Here is an 18,723-nt window from a genome sequence, read left to right as displayed (position 1 = left end):
CTATTAGTGGTTAAGTTTTGGGGGAGTCAAAAGTTACATGCAGATTTTTTTACTGCGCAGGGGTTCAGTGCCCCTAATCTCTGCATTGTTCAAGGGTCAAATGTATTAGCTCTTACCTTTAGGTCTTTGATTTATTTTGAGTTAATTTTTGTATATAATGAGAGGTAAGGGACCAGCTTCATTTTTTTGCATATGTATATCGAGTTGACCCAGCACCATTTGTTGAAAAGACTAAATTTTCCCCATGAAATGGTTTTTGTACCTTGCTGAAAATCAATTGACCATAAAAATATAGGCTGTGTTTTGTATTCTTGTATGAGGCGGTCAGTCAGGTGCAGCCACAGAGGAGACAGAAGAGGCTCAGGAAAAAACAAGTTCTGTTATACTCACAGGTCCTTGTCTTAGTCCACGTTGCACTGCTCTAACCGAATACCATACACTGGGGAGTTTATAAAGAAAATAAATTTATTTCTTAATGCTCTGGAAGCTGGGAAGTCCAAGACTGGGCGGCTGCAACTGGTCAGCTTCTGATAAAGCCTCATGCTGTGTCATAACGTGGCGGAGAAGAGGAAGGGGAAGCGTGCAAAAGGGGCAAAACATGAGGGGTGGCCTCACTTTATAACAACCCACTCTCACAGCAATTCATCCAGCCCCAGGAGAGTAGCATGAATCCCTCAACTGACTAATCGCCTCTTAAAGGTCCCACCTCTTAATACCATCACAATGACAAACTAGATTCCAACATGAGTTTTGGAGAGGATACTCAAACCATCGCAGTCCTTGAGACAGGAGGCATGGCACACCATGCAGGGCCCCGTGAGAGAGACACGCCCACCGCCTCCCGTGCTCCTGTTACCGAAGGCATAAATGCCCGAGCTGGGAAGGGTACCAAGCAGGAGCCAGGCAGCTAAAGGACAGAGAATTCGGGAACAGAGAATCTAGAATAGGTGCATATTGCAGGGATTGAAGGATTAAAAGATCAAATTTTAAATTATTATTTTGAGCATCTACTGGGGGCAGACACTGTGTTGAACACTTCATGAGCAGTATCTCATTTAATCCTTACAAGGACACTACATAAGGTCACATAGTAAGTGGCAAAACTGAGATGTGAACCCAGTTTGGCTGAGTCCAGTACCCTTGCTCTTAACCCCTAGGTGGCTCCCTTTGACACTTAGAGGTAGAGCAGTTGGGGTGACGTGCCAAGAAGAGAAATTCTTACCTGAACAGTTTCTGGCCCCCCGTTTTCTGGTCCTGCTTCCCATTTTGCGTATGAGGAAAACGAAGCTGAGAGGTCCCATATCGGGCAGGAGGCAGAGCTGGGACTGGCACAGACTCAGCCCAGAGTTTCCTGAGAGCAGCGATGCTGTAGGACGAATGTGGCGCTGGCCGAGGAATCGGGAGACCCGGCTTCCGGGCTGAGTGCGCTCATTTATGCACGAACCGGAGGTGTTGGGGAGCCTCCTGAGTGTCCGCTTCTCCCTCTGTGCCCAGATGAGCCCTGTCTACTGCCAGGGCTGTCAAAGTGCTCTAGGAACTGGGAACCATACTGTACGTGGTACAGGCTCCTGAGCAAACGTTAGGGCGCCCTGACCGCTGTCCAGCACAGCCACGCTGAAGAGGGAGGAGGTTGCTCTGGGCGACCAGGCTAGGCCATTAGGTGGAAGAGGCAGCCGTGAGCTTCGGGTAAGAAATAGCAGCCTTAGCGAGTGAGAATCTCCTGAGGGATGCACATCAGGTGCAAATATGAAGTTTTATACAAATCCAGATGTCTGGACTGTATTCTAGGTTCACTAAACCTCTTTACTGATAACCTTGGGATATTCTTAATGTATGCCTTGTATTTTAGTTGCTATGTTTTATGCATTATGTCTTAGGATTATGTCATATATCAAGATTATTTCCTCTGTAAAAAGCATGTTCATCTAACTTTATGAATCTGATGCAACATTCACTGACTTCCTAGGAAATAGGCTGAATTGTGGTCTTTAAAGACATTTTACTTAAGTCTCTTTGGAATGGCTTTATTATCTTGTCTTTCATGCCACATATACAAACCGAATTTGCTTGTCAGTTGAGTCATTCTTGTTATGAACTCTTATCATATTTTTCACATTGGGAAATTATCAGGAATAAATGAATCACAACTATTTATAAAGTAGCCTATCGTAAAATAAACACCCTTTGGAGTCAATGACCTCTTCACCACTGGAGGGTCAGCCAGATGCTGGAGCATGCGCACTTGGGGGGGGTGTGTGTTCAGCCAGCTGTTGGAGCATGCGCACTGGGGGGGGGTCAGCCAGCTGCTGGAGCATGCGCACTGGGGAGGGGACAGGAAATGGGATAAGTCATCTCAGATACCAGAGCCCGCTCACGTTGAGATTCTATTTTCCGAGACTCTGTTTCTTAATATGAAGGGCAGTTCTGAGATTAGGACCTTTTATGCTATCAAGAAGTGGGAGGAAATGCCATTCTAAGTTTACAAGCAGCTTTTTCTTCTGGTTTAGGATAGAGTTAGAAGAGAGAATTAATCTTTGGGGTAAAGACAGAGCTTTTGTTTAAAAAAGCAAAAGCACGATTTAAAATGGGCCTCTGGAGGAGCAGAGGCGCAGGCCGGATCCTGAAGGGCCTCGGCGACACGCGTGCTAGGGAGTGGAGGCTGGTGTGAGACGGGCAGTGAGGAGGAAGGTGTTTTCCCTGGGACTGGGTCTGTCTTTCGGGATGGGAGGGGCCAGGGGCGGGGAGCAACATGGCAGCACATGCGGGGAAGCCAGGATGGCAGTTGGGTGCCTTCTTAGAGGAGCATCTTAAATCTTGTCTCTTGAGAGAAAGAAGAGGGCCATCTGTCCATTTACACAATTTATCAAGCACCAATTCTGTGCAATTTGGCAAAAAGGTAGATGGAAGATATTCAACCTATTTTCCAATAGGCTATAAAGGGAGCATATAAGTGCCTGTGTCACCTTAAGTGTGACAAATTCTACAAAAGAGGGTGCAGCACATTGACCAGGCCTGGATGTCTGTAACAGGAGGAAACAGAAGAGGCTTCATGGAAGAGACAACATTTAAGATGGGCGTTGACAAACCTGTAGCTTTGATTTTGTTTATTTCCCCCCCCAATTATCAAACCCATGTTGAAAGTTTGAAAAGTACAGACAAATCCTGTGGCAGTGTATTAAGTGTATCCTCAGCACTGTTCGCCATCTGTGCCACCAACCCCACCACTGACCTTGCTCTTAGTAACTGAAACTGCTCAATCAGTCCTACCCCAGGCAAAATGAGTGGCATTTGTTCCAGTGGCTTTTTGTCCGATGTTTCTGTCTCTATTGCTTCTCATTGCAAATACAGAATTGCTACTCCTGCCTCCTTTCCAATGCTATGCTCACCTTGACCTGTCCTTGAGCCTGGCAGTCTTCATCCCTGTGCCTGCTCACCTGTACAAGCGACACTCCACCGAACTTGTGCTGAAGACATATCTTGTGGGCTGCAAAGTTGGCTGCTTTGGAGTGTGAGCTGGCCACGGCAAGGTCACGTTGGCCCCGACACGGAGGCCGTGTCCAGCCTTCCCCATCAATCACTGTGGATGCTATCAGCCATATCCTGGGCCACTCCCTCAGGAGAGCGGATTTGGTCCTGGCCAGGAATGCCGGAAGCCAGAGCCCTGGGCATGCCAATCGGTGAGTGCCAGGGGCAGGTGCTGGAGGATGCCCCACTGCAGGGTGTTTTCACAGAGGGTGCAGGTGCCATCGGGCCACAGGAAGGAGCCCAAGTGTCAGAGGCTTGTCACATCCACACCTTCCCCAGCCAGCCACATGCCAGGAACAGACCTGTGAACACGCTGGCATTTGGAGCATTGGCTATGTGGCAGGGGCTGTGTGTTAGGTGCGGGTGGGAGAAGGATGTCTGGGAGGAACAGGGGGTGGCCATGGAGCTGCAGAGACAGGGATCACTAGGGAGTGGCAGAGACAGTGTCTTGGGCTTCAGCCTCCCTCCCTCTCTGCACACACTGACCACCCCTGACATTGCCACACCCAGCCCCCTTTCTCACACCTCCACCTGCTGTGGGCCATGCGAGGGGCAGATCTCCTGGCGACGGTGGGGCTAGTGTGGGGTGCAGTGCACTGAGAATGGCTCCGCTAAGGGTGCTCAGGAGCCTCCTAGGAGGAGCAGGCTTGATTCCAGAGCCAGTGGGGCTCCGTCATGGACCATGAAAGTCAGCGCTAAAGCTGGAAACGTCCTGGGCTAACTGGACAAGTTGGTCACCCTAGTCATGCACACAGCCAGCACTCACTCTGACCTATGACCTCTAGGAGAGAGGCTGTTAAAACCTTGTGAACATGCCTGGCTCTGGCCCCACTGTGGCCCTTGCGTGTCTGAGACCCTGGGTGCCCTGCTGAATGGGCCCCAGTTGTGGCTTTGTCCCTCACTGGCTCTTGTGACCTTGGGCTGGAGACTCCTTTTCCCTATCTGTGAACAGGGGTATTAATGTCCACCTGCCCAGCAAATCCACATTCACTGTGAATGTCAAGGGACCTAGTGGGGCCACTGGCACCATGGCCATCTTTACCACCCGCTCTCGCCCTGGTGGTGGGAGCCCAGCCTGTGAGCGCATGGTCCTCGCCCTGCTGCAGCTCTGCTTACCGGCTCTGCTGTCCACGTGAGCAGGGTCGGCCTCTCTCACCTGTGCAGCTCCGTACAGTTTACAAAGGGCTTTCACACCCACCACCATCTCATTTAGGACTTTCTCAATTTCTCATGGATTGAGCACAGATTCTACCAAAGCCCCAGACCTCGATGTCTGAGTATTTTGTAATCTGCTCATTTAGAGCAATAATCCTCCATGCAGTTGGAATAACAGCTATGTATTGAGTCCTTACAATGTACCAGGCACTCGGCTAAGCACTTTGCTTATATTTCACCCTCACTACAGTCCAATAAACCAGGTGTATGATTTCCCTATTTTACATATGGGGAAACTGAGGCTTTGGGGGGTTAAGAAACATCCCTTAAGTCACAGAGCTGGTAAGTGGCAGAGCCAGGATTCAAACTGTCACCTGCCTGGCCTCCATCATCATCGCACCCTTTCCTAACGCCCTCCCACATCTTGCATGTGACAGGGGCAGTGCGTGGAATCCCCCTGCCGAGATGTCTAATGCCCGGGCCAGGGAGTATAAGATTGGGGTTTCCTAAACTCAGGATTCCTCAGCTGTGCCACAAACCCACAGTGTGCACGGCATCTCCGAGCCTGCCTCCGCATGGGCCCAGGGTGGCATGAAGGTCACGCTGCCCACTGTCCCCTGAGCAACAAGCTCCTCTGTCTCTGACCCAGGGGTTTAGTGCCTTCTGCCAGGACACTGTGGATTAGCCTGAAGTAGAGTAACATCTTACACCCTTCATAGCTCTTTATAGTTTTGGCAACAAGGGGGCCGATGAAGACAGGGCTTTCGGAGGAGCCCCAGGGAGGCCCTGGCGGAGGCTATGTGAAGACCCCGTGGATCTGGGAACAAATGCTCTTACCCAAGTGGTGGGAGACAGCTGGGGAGAAAGTGTCCCTCACTGCCCTTCTCAGTAACCAGGCTGTGGGGCGGCAGTAGCAAGGAAACCAGCTGCCCAAATGTCACTTGGCCTGTTGCCCACTCTCCCGCAAGCAGGAGGGGGAAGGCCCAAGGAGTCCCCAGAGCTGACAGAGAGCTCCAGGTGGGTCCACGCTGAGCCCAGTTGGCCACAGGGCTGCTGAGACCCAAAGCGTGGGGCTCTGCCCCTCCCAGCAGATGGACTACCTGTGCTTCACTGTCCACATTTCTTCAGATGACGATAAACCTAACTGTGGCTTGTGTTTGGCTTTCTGGGTGTTGACAGTGGTGCACCTTTCCTTACAAAAGCCACTCGCCTGGGATTGAATGTCTGACTCTACATCCCTTATCCCCATCTTAGAAAGAAGGTTAGGTCACTGGGTGTGGTGGCCTCCAGAGAGGGCCTGTCTCTCAGCCGCTCTCTAGGCAGTGGGGCTGGGGTGGTATGTGGACCTATTTTGAAAATTCAGTGGTCAGTCACTTCCGAGTGGGAGGAATCTTCCTCCTGGCCAGGTGGAGGGGACTCTGGGAAGCACATAGCTCAGGGGCCGGTGTTTTGCATCTTGTAACGTGCAATCTAGCGTCCTTTTTTAGCTCGTTCCAGATTTGGGCCTTCACACTGTAGTTTAATTCTCCGGGCACTGTGCTCTCTCTGTGACCCTGTCTTCCTGCCGCTCTCTGTGGCCTCCACCCAGGGCCTCTGCTCAGCTCCGCTGGCCCTAAGTAGCCATCTGGTGACTGAGTCAGGGGCCCTGGGAGGAATTTCTGACCGGGTTCCCACCCCACAGCCTCCCAGCTTTCCAGCGCTGTTGGCTAATTGATCCGGAGGCGTTGCCAAAAATCATATCCTGGAGGCCCGTCAGCGCGGGCTGCTGGGGGCCCAGCTGGGCTCAGCTGCTGGGAGTTATAAAAAGAACCGCAGTGCCTGCGGTGGGCGGGTGACGAACGTGGCCACTGGGGGTGTAGCCGTCAGCTGTGGGGTGAGGTGATGTGTACGGAGCCTCGCTCTGTTCCCAGGGCCTGACCGTGGGGGCTGACATCCTTCCTCACCGTCCAGTCCAGGCTGCGGGGGCCACTTCTACTTAGTGCACAGCCCGCAGGACCTAGTGCACAGCACACTGTCCCTCCTGAGAGCTGGCTGTGGTCCGGCCCAGTTCTAGGCACGGTGGCAGGCCGTGCGCTGTGAGAAACTGTCATGTCCTGCTGAGTGCTTGCGGGCCCTACGGGAAGATGGTGAGCATGGATTTGGGGGTGTAAAGAGCTGCCTTCAAGTCCCAACTGTGCCACTTACTAGCTGTGTGACCTGGGGCTGGTTCTTTAACTTCTCTGGACCTCATTTCATCTCATCTGAGGACAACGCCTACCCTACAGGGGTTACATGAATAAAGATAGTAGAATCAGCTGTAACCTGACCTTGAGTCCTGAGGGAAGGAGAAATTACCCCTCGCTGGGTGACACTGGGTATATCCAGCTTTCCCAGTGAAGGTCTGAGCAGAATGAGCGGTTTCTTAGCAGCAGCCTGCGGTCCCCACACTTTGCCCCACAAACCTATCATTATTACTATTACTGTATTGGTAGGAGAGGTTCTCTCCTTGGGAGCCTTTTTATCTAAGCCTGGGTCCATAAACCATGGTAGTAATTATCCTCTTGGGCTGGCCATTGGTGCTGTTTTTTTTTTTTTTTTTTTAATTTATTTTGCTTTGTTTTTTTTTGGCAAGTGTCAGCCTGTCACCCGGAGCCTGCCCTTCAGGTCCCCACACTAGTGCAAGTGTACCTATTTTCTATCCTAATATAATCCCTAATGGACACACCCTTTGTGGCAATGAGTTTGAACTCTTAGAGGAATCGTGTACCCTCTGGAAAGACTGCTCACCCAGTGAAGGGCTGGGGTGGGGGTGGGTAACACCCCAATATCATGCAATGCAACACACATATCTTGAGCACCTGCTCTGTGCCAAGCCCTGGTGAGACAAAATTGAGCGGGGAATCGCCCCTGTCCTTAAGGAATGCTTCAACAAGAAGTGTGTGGTTGTCTCCAGACCATAATAAGAATCTCCTAACCCTGTAATAGGTTCAGAAACCGTCATCGATTGTGCATCCATTCATTGATTCCTCAGGCCTTTATAGAGCCTCTGTCATGTCCCAGGCTCTGTACTAGACAGAAAGTAAAGGGGAAATGAAACCTCTGGTTTGCAGCTACAAGTCAGTGAACAATTTCAACCCAGGGAGCCCCACACTAGACTTATGTCCAGGGTACAAGTGTGCAGCAGAAAAGGGAGCACTGGATGATGTGCTGGTGGGAGAGTGGGGCTGGTTCTGTGTCTGGGAGTGTTTCATGGAGGCAGTGGCCACTTTGAGGGAAGACTCTTAGCTTGCCAGGTGGGTGCGCAGGGAAAGGCGTCCCAGGCTGAGGAAACAACCTGTGCAAAGGCCTGGGGGCTGAGCCATGGGCACAGCAGAGCTGATCTCATTCACCCCCTTGTGGTTTAAATGTGTCTGGGGTGCAGAGGGCAGAAAGGACTGCCCAGCGCTAGCCAGCTGGTTAGCAGCAGAGCTTTGACTGGAACCTGGCCTCCTAACTCCGAGCTGGCGTTTTCTTTCTCAGCAAATGCCAGACATCATACACAACGTCATCTTCACCACTTGATGAATCACAAGTATACGTTCAAGTCATCTGAATTTAGTTCAAAGTTTGTAAGTGGAGAGCAGAGTTGGAGGGGCTGATGTTTACTTGGGTCTGTGCAGTGCGTTCCGCGGTGACAGACATGTAGTAGGTGCTCAATAAATGTCTGTGCGCTCTTCCACAGCCAGATGGTGAGTGAAGGCATCTCCTCTGTTACAGGACACATGGATGACAACTGTCAACTTATGATGATTTGAAGCTGGGCATGTGAAAGCTCTGAGCAAACGGAAGGCAAGAATTTCCCAGTCAGAGCATGGGGACCTCTATGTCACCCAGTTTGAAACGGGGCAGGTCATCCTTGAAACAAGCAAATGTCAACTCACCTTCAACTGGTGTTTGAGTGGGTACAGCGTATGCGGCCTTCTCAGTCATTTGGGGCTTTCAGTTTCATGGGACTAAAAAGGAAGCCAAATGCCAACAACGTACGGGCATACCTCATTTTATTGTACTTTGCTTCACTGCGCTGCACAGAGACTGTGGGATTTTGTTTTGTTTGTTTGGTTTTTACAAACCAAAGGTTTGTGGCAGCCCTGCTTCCAGCAAATCTGTTGGTGCCATTTTTTCAATAGCATAAGCTCACTTCGTGTCTGTGTGTCACATTTTGGTAATTCGTCCAATATTTCAAACTTTGTCATTATCATGATATCTGTTATGGTGATCTTTGGTCAGTGATCTTCGATGTTACTATTGTAATTATTTTGCAGGTGCATGAACTGTGCCCGTGGAAGACAGCAGACTCCGCTGGTAAATGTTGTGTGTGTGCCGACTGTGCCACCCACGGGCTGTGCTCCTGTCTCCCTCCCTGTCCTCAGGTCTCCCTACTTCCCGAAACACAACAATATTAAAATTAGGCCAGTTAGTAACCCTACAATGACCTTTAAATGTTCAAGTGAAAGGAAGAGTCACATGCCTCTCACTTTAAATCAAGAGCTGGAAATGAGTAAGCTTAGTGAGGAAGGCATGTGAAAAGCCGAGACAGGCCAAACGCTGGGCCTCTGGTGCCAAACAGTTAGCCAAACTGTGAATGCAAAGGAAAAGTTCTTGAAGGAAACTCAAAGTGCTACTCAGTGAACACACAGATGATAAGAAGATGAAACAGCCTTATTGCTGATGTGGAGAAAGTTTCAGTGGTCTGGCTAGAAGATCAAACCAGCCACAGCAGTCCCTTAAGCCAAAGTCTAATCCAGAAAAAGGTCCTAATTCTCTTTGATCATATGAAGGCTGAGAGAGGCAAGAAGCTGCAGAAGAAAAGCTGGAAGCTAGCAGAGGTTGGTTCATGAGGTTTAGGGGAATAAGCTGGGTCTGTAACATAAAAGTGGGAGGCGAAGAAGCAAGTGCTGATGCAGAATCTGCAACAAGTTATCCAGAAGATCTAGCTAAGATACTTAATGAAGGTGGCTACACTAAACTACAGATTTTCAATGTAGACCAAACAGCCTTCTATTGGAAGAAGATGCCATCTAGAACTTTCCTCGCTAGAGAGGAGAAGTCAATGTCTGTCTTCAAGACTTCAAAGGACAGGCTGACTCTCTTGTTAGGGGCTACTGCAGCTGGTGACTTTCAGCTGAAGCCCACTGCTCATTGACTATTCTGAAAATCCTAGGACCATGAAGAATTATGCTAAATTCTATTCTATAAATGGAACAACAATGTCTGGATGACAGTACATCTATTTATAGCATGGTTTGCTGAATATTTTAAGCCCATTATTGAGACCTACTGCTCAGAGAAAACAATTCCTTTCAAAATATTGCTGCTCATTGACAATGTACCTGGTCGCCCCTCTGGTGGAGATGTACCAGGAGATGAGTGCTGTTTCCATGCCTACTAACACAACATCCATTCTGCAGCCCATGGATCAAAGAGTCACTTTGACTTTCAAGTCTTATTATTTAAGAAATATGTTTTGTAAGGCTATAGCTACCATAGACAGTGATTCCTCTGATGGATCTGGGCAATGTAAATTAGAAACCTTCTGGAAAGGATTCACCATCTAGACACCAGTAAGAATATTCTTATTTTAGTTACATTTTTTTTTAGACATAGTGCTATTGTGCACTTAGTAGACCACAGTAGAGCATAAATATAACTTTTATGTGCACTGGGAAATCAAAACATTTGTGTGACTTGCTTTATTGTGATATTTGTTTTATTGTGGTGGTCTGGAGCCAAACCCGCAACATCTCCGAGGTATGCCTGTGTGCCTTTACCGCTCTTGCTTTTTAAAGGGCATCTGGGCTTACTTCTAGTGTTGTGTCCTTTCTTGACCCGAGTCAGATATTCCAGTTCTCATTTTCCGGATTTAGAAGACTGAGGCTCTAAGAGGGGTCATGGCCCAGGGTAACCGACTGAGTAAAGTGGGCTTGGGCAAAGAGAAAAATCACCGCCTCTGTGGTGTGGTGTCAGGGACTGAACTTCACCATTGGACTGCTACCCCATTATGTTTCAAATATATAGGAATGAGATAGTATCCTATTTCTTTCAAAGGCAGACCTTTGAACAGGCTATTTCCCACGGATTTTTGAAATACAGAACATATAATGATATATATCCTTATATTTCATTTTATATCGATATAATTGATATATAATTATATAATATACTGTATATTTTATTATAGTGAATTATTAATAGATCATATTATGTTTTAGTACAGTAGTTCCCTCTTTTTTTTTTTTTTTTTGAGACAGAGTCTCATACTGTTGCCCTGGCTAGAGTGCCGTGATGTCAGCCTAGCTCATAGCAGCCTCTAACTCCTGGGCTCAAGCAATCCTTCTGCCTCAGCCTCCCGAATAGCTGGGAGTACAGGCATGTGCCACCATGCCCAGCTAATTTTTTCTATATATTTTTAGCTGTCCAGATCATTTCTTTCTATTTTTAGTAGAGACGGGATCTTGCTCTTGCTCAGGCTGGTCTCGAACTCCTGACCTCGAGTGATCCTCCCGCCTCGGCCTCCCAGAGTGCTAGGATTACAGGCCTGAGCCACCGCGCCCAGCCTAGTAGTTCTCTCTTATCTGGAGGGGATATGTTCCAAGACCCCCAGTGGATGTCTGCAACCGCGGATAGTTACCAAACCCGATTGCCGTCCATTGGGATGTGATTCTGTGCGTGTCTCCCACCCACAAATTTAATGCCTTTTTCATCTTAACTAAGCACTTATCATACACTGTGGCTGTGACTTTAGCCGTTTGAGGTTTGATAGCAAAATTAGCACAAATTTCTTCTTCCTTCTTCACAATTTCACAGACAGAAGATGCATTCTTAACTGTAGATCTGAGCAGCCTCAGCACATGATTTTTGTTCTTTCCTTAAGTTGAGAACTTTCCACCTTTTCACTCAAAGGAAGCACTTTACAGCTTCTCTTGGCATATCTGCATTGGCAGAATCACGGCTTTTGTGCTTTGGGACCATTATGAGGTACCATAAGAGTGAGTTGGACACAGCACTACGAGACCACGACAGTCAATCTGAGAATGGAGATGGCTCCCAAGTGACTGACAGGCAGGTAGCGTAGAAGGTGTGGATACACTGGACAAAGCGAGGATTCACGTCTCAGGCAGGACCAGAGCTGGACGGCACGAGATTTCATCATGCTACGCAGAATGGCACACAGTTTAAAACTTACAGATAGTTTATTTCTGGAATTTTCCATATAATATTTTGGGGGCTGTGGTTGACTGCAGGTAACTGAAACTGCAGAAAGCAAAACTGCAGATAAGAGGAGACTACTGTATATATAATAGTCTATGATATTGTATATTAAATATATAATAAATTATACATTTTATATAATTATAACATAACATTTTATAGCATATAAACATTTATAGCATACATTATATACTAAAATAGAAATTATATATACATCTAAGATATCATATAAAGACGTGTATATTTGATATATTTCCAGAAGACAGAGAATACTGTCATAAGCACCCTCGCACTCTGCTTAGCAGCTCACCCCTTTTCCTCTCCCCAGTACACAGCCATGGCTGACTGCAAAACCTCAGTGTGAGTGAGGAATCTGAGAGCAGGTCTGACATCTCACTGGCTTTCTGAGTCCCAGTGCTGGTCCTGCTCTTCCATAGAACCCTCGAGTAGCTGCTGGGAGCCCTCTGGGTAGGCCAGACCCCTTCACAGGGTCTTTCAGGCCCAACGAGGTTGAATCCCTGCCCACACCTCCCCACCAGCCCCTCGGCCTCTGGCCCCTTTGGTTCCTTCCACCAGCCACGTGCTTCTGTCTTCCAGAGACATCCTCTCTTCCTCTTCCCCTGGCTGACTCCTCATGACCCTCCAGGTCTTGGCTGAAATGGCACGTGGGCTCGGGCTCCCTCCCCTGCCCTCCCAGCTCTGCACCTACCTTCATCCCAGCATGTCACCCCACTCTGCAACCCCCAACCCCTTGTCTGTGACCCTCACTGTTTGGTGAGCTCTGACCTACAGACTGGCCGGCCATGGCATGTGCAGCCCAGTGCTGGGAGAGGGGAGGTGCCCACGTGTTTGCTACATGTTGAACATGAGTGGGAAGGTGGTACAGGCAGTGTCCAGGGTGTGAGGGGCTGAATGGTTAGAGCTGGCTGAGAAAGACGTGGCCAGCTCCAGTGTTCGGCTGAGTTGGCTCATTTTGGAAGATTGGAATATCCTTGGTTTCCCGCCTACTAACCATCTACACCCCGCCCTCCTTTCTGATAGGAACTGGATGATGTTCTTATAAGCAGCCTTGTGGTTCCAAAGAGGGGCTCGGCCCTCCCCAGGGACTGGCTAAGGACCGGCTGGGGGTTCTGGACTGTAAGACTTGAGGATAACTCTGTTCCCAGGGGACCTCTGAAGCCTTCACCTTGTTCTTCAAAAGGGGCACAAGAACATGAGGGAATCTGTAGGACAAACGCCCTGGTTTGACAGCAAAATCAGCACAAATTTCTTTCTCCTTCTTCACAATTTCACGGATAGAAGATGCATTCTTAGCAGCCTCACTTAGGCGCCATCTCCATTCTCAGATCCACTGTCGTGGGTCTCAGAGTGCTGTGTCCAGGTCACTCTTATTGTACTTCATAACGGTCCCAAAGCACAGGAGCAGTGATGCTGGCGAAGCAGATATGCCAAAACCAAAACAAAAACAAAACAAAAACAAAGAGGGAACAAAAAGAAGGGAACTGTTTAGATCTGGGGTTGGTAGATTTTTTTCTGCAAAGGCCAAGTAGTAAATATTTTGGGCTTTGCGGGCCATACTGTCTGTGTAGCAACCACTCAGTTCTGCCTTTGTGGCATGAAAAGCCCATGGGATCCATAAACAAGTGGGGGTGGCTGTGTCCCCGTAAGGATTATTTACAAAAATGGGCGGTGGGCTGCATTTGGCCTCAGGTGTGGTTTACCCACCCAAGGTTTAGATGAAAAGAGCTTCTGAGACACGTGTGATGTGTGGACTTTGATGGATCCTGATTTGAACAAACCAGGTCTTAAAAACAGGACAAGACAAAAATATTTGTGACAGCTGGAGAAATTTGAACAATGATGTAAGATGATTTTAAGGAATTATTGTTAATTCATTAGGGTGACAAAGACATTATGGTTTTGTTGTTGTTGATTGTTCTGATTTTGCTTTTAAAGAAGAGTCTTTATCTGTTACTGATACTAAATGGCAGATGATGTTTGGGGTTTGCTTTAAAATAACCCAGGGTGTGCAGAGGAGGGGCAAAGATGCCACAGACTGGCCATGGGGTCATCACGATTGAAGCTGGGTGGTGGGTGAATGGCAGGGTCTTCATACTAGTCTGTCTTCTTTGGTGTATGTTTGAAAATCTGCATAGTAAAATCTTTTAAAAGGGCAGACAAGAAAGAACTCCCTTTTCCATTGCCTCTAGTCACAGTTGCATCCGGTGAACATGTGATGCCTGGAGCTAACGCAGTCATTTTGCAACTAAGAGGGGACAAGTGTGAGGATGAGACTAATCACCACGCATGACAGTGTGGAAAAAGGAAGGAATGAGGATGCTGGAAGATTCTGCTGGGCTGCCAACTTAACCAGCTCCAGAACTGGCCAGTTTCAGGATTCCTTTTAATGTGAGACAATAAATTAAACTATAATTTTTTTTTTTTTTTTTTTGGTTACTTGTAACCCAAAGTCCCCTAACTGGCCTAGAGAAAGGAACAGTATGGAGGCCCGGCCCCTCTGCTGCAGGATGACCAGTGGTATCTGAGAGTTCACCAGGATGGAAGACAAGCTTGTGAGAAAGGGGCCCTCACCAAATCCCTCTGAGTCCTTCTGCCACGCCCACAGGGAACCAGGAAATGGGTGCCATCATTGCTTTCCGCCTTACCTCTCTTGAATCCCAGAGGGCCAACGCCAGGGGCTGCACTGGACTTTGTTAGGAGAATGCAGATGCTGAAATCATAGACCCACAGTTTCAGGAGAGGAAATAGCAGAAACAGAGCTCCTGAAGGACAGCTGGCCTTTCTGGCATCCCTCTTTGCAAGGACAAGGAGATCTCTCCCTGCACCCCTCAACACACAGTAACCACAACCACACAACGTCTACACACAGGGCACAAACAGCATTGTTTCTAACTGATCTCATGGCTCAGCTGGGCTCGGGGTGTCAGCTGTTCTGTAATGCATGACAAATCACTGTGGTTAACTTAACCCATCCGGGTCTCCTAGATACGGTCCTTAGACACTTGCCAAAAAATGTGCAGAGGGAATGCAGGGGAGAAAAGGAGAAGGGTGATCCGGAGAAAGGCCACACGGCCCGGCCCCTCTCCTGTTCATCTGGATGCCCCTGGAGCTCTGCCAGGCTCCTGGAGTTCAGATCTGGCAGCAGCCCAGGCTTTGGAGCCTGGGGATGGGAGACGAGGGTGGCGGTCTTTAATTAGGAGCAGGTCAGAGGTCCTTAGTTAGTTTGTTCTCAGTCTTAATTTGGCTCCAATTTTCAAGGCTTTGCTTAAATTTGAGCATGCATCAGACTCCCCTGGAGGCCTTGTTAAAACACAGATTGCTGGGCCCCTTCTCCAGAGTTTCCAGTGGAGGAGGTCTGGGGTGGGGCCTGGGAATTTGCACGTCGAACAACCTCCCCAGTGATGCAGACTCTGCTGGGCAGCGGGTTCGTGATTTGAGAACCACTGGCTTAGAACTTCCATGCACTTAGCAGGAGGAAGAGATCCAAACTCTTCTTCCTTTTCCCTTTGGGCTGAGGTGGGAACTGATTAATAATCCATGGGCAGAGGGCCCGTGGTCCCGGTCGGGAAGGACCAGTACCATTGATGCTCTACGATCACTGTGAGCAAGGAGCCAGGAGAACTGGCATGTTATCCTGCCCCTGAATGCTGTCACTGTGTGGCCTTGCAAAGTCACCTATGCTCTCTGGGCCTCAGTTTGCCCCTCTGTAAAATGAGCAGGTGGCATTTTTCTGTATGTGTTATCATTTTCACAACTAAAAAGTTTTCAAAAATAAAATAGGAAAACAAAGTGAACTCGGTGACCTCTAAGGCAGCGGAAGTGGAAGAATCTCTTGCCAGTGTCACCGTGTACCTGGAAGCCGGTGAGTCGGAGTTGGACTTGGGTTTGAACATGGCTGAGATACTTACCAGCTGTGAGCGCTGAGTGCTCGGGCAAATCGCCTGGGCCTCAGCCTCCTCATCTATGAGCATAAGGATGTCGACCTTGCAGCGTTGCTGTGGGAATCGAGGTAAAGGTGTAAAGTGCCCGGCTGGCAAGTATTAGCTAGGGTGGCTGATTTTGTTATTTGTAATATTTTTGCAAGGCTTGGGGGCACAGAAAGCAACTCTTCTCTCATCCTTGCCTGACTGTGGAGCCTGGTGACCTTCATGTTGATAGTGGACTCAGAACTTCCAAGTGTGTGTCTCTAGTTTTCCCCTGGAATGATTGTTCTGGGAAATGCTTAACTTCACAAACTTTCCATGAACTGCTCCTTCTCCAACTCCTATTCATTTGATTATTAATTCAATTAATATTTATCGAGGGCCTACTATGTGCCCCATAGGGCAGGCATGGGGGATTCCAGATGTGGTCCCTGCTCCCTGGGGAGCTCAGTCTGGAGGGAAGCAGATGTTACTCTGCGAATCACACGAATCAGGAGAGACTCAACAGTGAGAACTGCCGAGAAGGAGCCCCGAGGTCAAGGACAGGTTGGGAGGACAGCACAGGCTTCTGGAAGGAATGGCTAAAAGGATGATGTCTGGAGGTAGCAGGGGTGGACTGGGTGAAGAGGGAGGGGGCACATTCAGGCCACAGGGAAGCCTGTGCAAAGGCCCTGAGGCAACATGAGCATGATGCCTGTAAGGAGCTAGGCTGGGGCTGTGGGGGAAGGAAGGTGGGCACAGGAAGTCTGCACTTTATCCCAAGAGCAACACCACCTTTGGAGGCTCAGTAGCAGAGAGGGCCACATGGCAGCTCACATATCTCCTCAGTTTGCAGTTGGAGAAGAGAGTCTAGGGGCCAGAGAGGAGGGGGTGATCTGTTAGGACAAAACTATGGCAGTGTCCATAGAAGGAATGCTGGTGGCCTGAATGGGGTGGGTACATTTGCTGGTGGGTGCATTTGTGATGGAAAGAAGTAGCTGTATTTTGAAGATCCTTTGGAGTCGACTCCACAGGACTTGGTGGGGATTGATGTGGTGGGTGAGAGAGGTGACAAGGGCAGTCCCGCTGTCTGGCTTCCTGCCTGGCTGTCTAGGCTGGATGCTGGTGGCTCTCACTGAGCTGGAGTAGAATTCTCTTCTCCTCTCCTGGGTATTTCAGAGCCCCACTAGTCACTGGTCACACCAGGGGTTACAAGACCCGGACCCTCTTTGGGTGTTTCAGGGTCCTTGTCTCCCCAGGTAGTGATAAAACATGTAAAGCACTTAGCATAGCAACTGGCACTCAATAAATGACAGCCACCTGCAGGGTCCCCTGAGCTGTGACAACATGGTGCCTTCCAGGTCACCCTCAGCAACCTCTCTCGGGAGCTGCTGGCCTCTTGCTGCAGAGACAGCCTCAGGCTGACACTCTTACTTTCTTGTTGGGGGTGAGAGGATCTGGGACTCCCCCTGAGCTGGGTAGATTTTGTCATCTCAACCTTGAACCACTCATCTTTGGGAAGATGGAGCAAGGGAAGGTGGCCCAGCAGAGGTTGTGCTCTTACAGGTGAGAGAGCAGGTGCTTGGATCTGAAGCCAGGGGATCCTGCCCTACTCTAACTAGCTGTGTGCCCAGGGGAAAGTCCCTTTTCCTCTCTAGACCTCAGTTTAACTAACTGTAAACTGGAGTAGCTCATTGGACTGGACACTGTCTCCAAAGCCCTCTAACTCCAAATCTCTGGGTTTTTGTCTGTGCTTGAGTGAGCACAGGTGGAGGGGACTATCTTCCTCCTCAGGGAGAAATCCTGAGGGGTGGCCCGAGCCCCAGCCCAGTGGATCCATCTTCTGCACACTCTTGCCCCAGCCACTCTCAGGGCTAGACACCTCCACCTTCTGTCTTTCTGGCCTTCCTGTTGGGGTCTTCCTGAATCATGAGTTCCAGCTAGGCTAGTCCAGCCTTTCCTCCTCGTGCTGGGGATGCTCTGTCACTGGCAGGCTGGCCCCCTCCTGCCTGTGCTCCTGCCCTGCCAGACCGGGAGCATTTCCGCCTCTCCACTGCTCCTGTGGAAGCCCCAGCTCGGATCCACTGCGTCTGTGAACATCCTCCAAGCCCCTCCTTCCCGGAGTCCCTGGGGTCCCCTGGGTACCTTGCCCATTCATCCAGAGCTTTACCTGGTTCTCGGGCTTTCTCATGCACACGCCACGTCTTCCAGTTGCTTGCTGACTCCAGGCAGCCAGCGTAGACTTCTTGCCTTCCCCCCAACCCAGGGCCATGGACTAGAACTATTGGATACCTGTCGGGGGACTGTCAGCCAGAGGAACCCCCAAGCCACTCCCGCCTGTGCAAAGCACAAAGGCGAGACACTGGAAAACCCAGAACTTGCCTTCCTAGGGGGGTCCCCAGCTGACATCTGGGGATTTCTTTGCTTTGGCCCTGCCCGTCTCCAGAGATGGGGCCACCCAGCCATCTCCCCCACCTTCTGGCCCTGACTCTGAGTTACGCCCCCATGTCCCCTATTTCTAACAAAGCCTTCCTCAGTGGAAAAGAGCTGGGACACACAATACTTGCCAACAAAAGCAAGCATTGTAGCCCCGAGGAAGGGGGTGGTGGTAGAGAAACAGGGTGAGGTTTTGCTTTCTGCTTGCCAAGACTGGCTCATGAGTCAGGCCACTGGGGTCCCAGCTGCAGTCTGTCCCTCTTGACTTGTCCTGATTGTGGCAGGAAGAAGGGGGTGGAACGGAGCTGAGGCCTCTGAGTTTTCTAGGGGAGTTTCTCTGGGATGGCCCCATGGCATGGAGAAAATGAGCAATCCTTATGCCATGGCTCTTCCCTTTGGTCCCACAGGGTCCCCACTCTGCAGCTTGGGAAACTGAGATGCTGAGAAGGGAAGTCAT

Source organism: Eulemur rufifrons, chromosome 28, assembly GCF_041146395.1.
Source record: "Eulemur rufifrons isolate Redbay chromosome 28, OSU_ERuf_1, whole genome shotgun sequence".
Lineage (NCBI taxonomy): Eukaryota > Metazoa > Chordata > Mammalia > Primates > Lemuridae > Eulemur > Eulemur rufifrons.
This window is presented reverse-complemented; position numbering follows the sequence as displayed.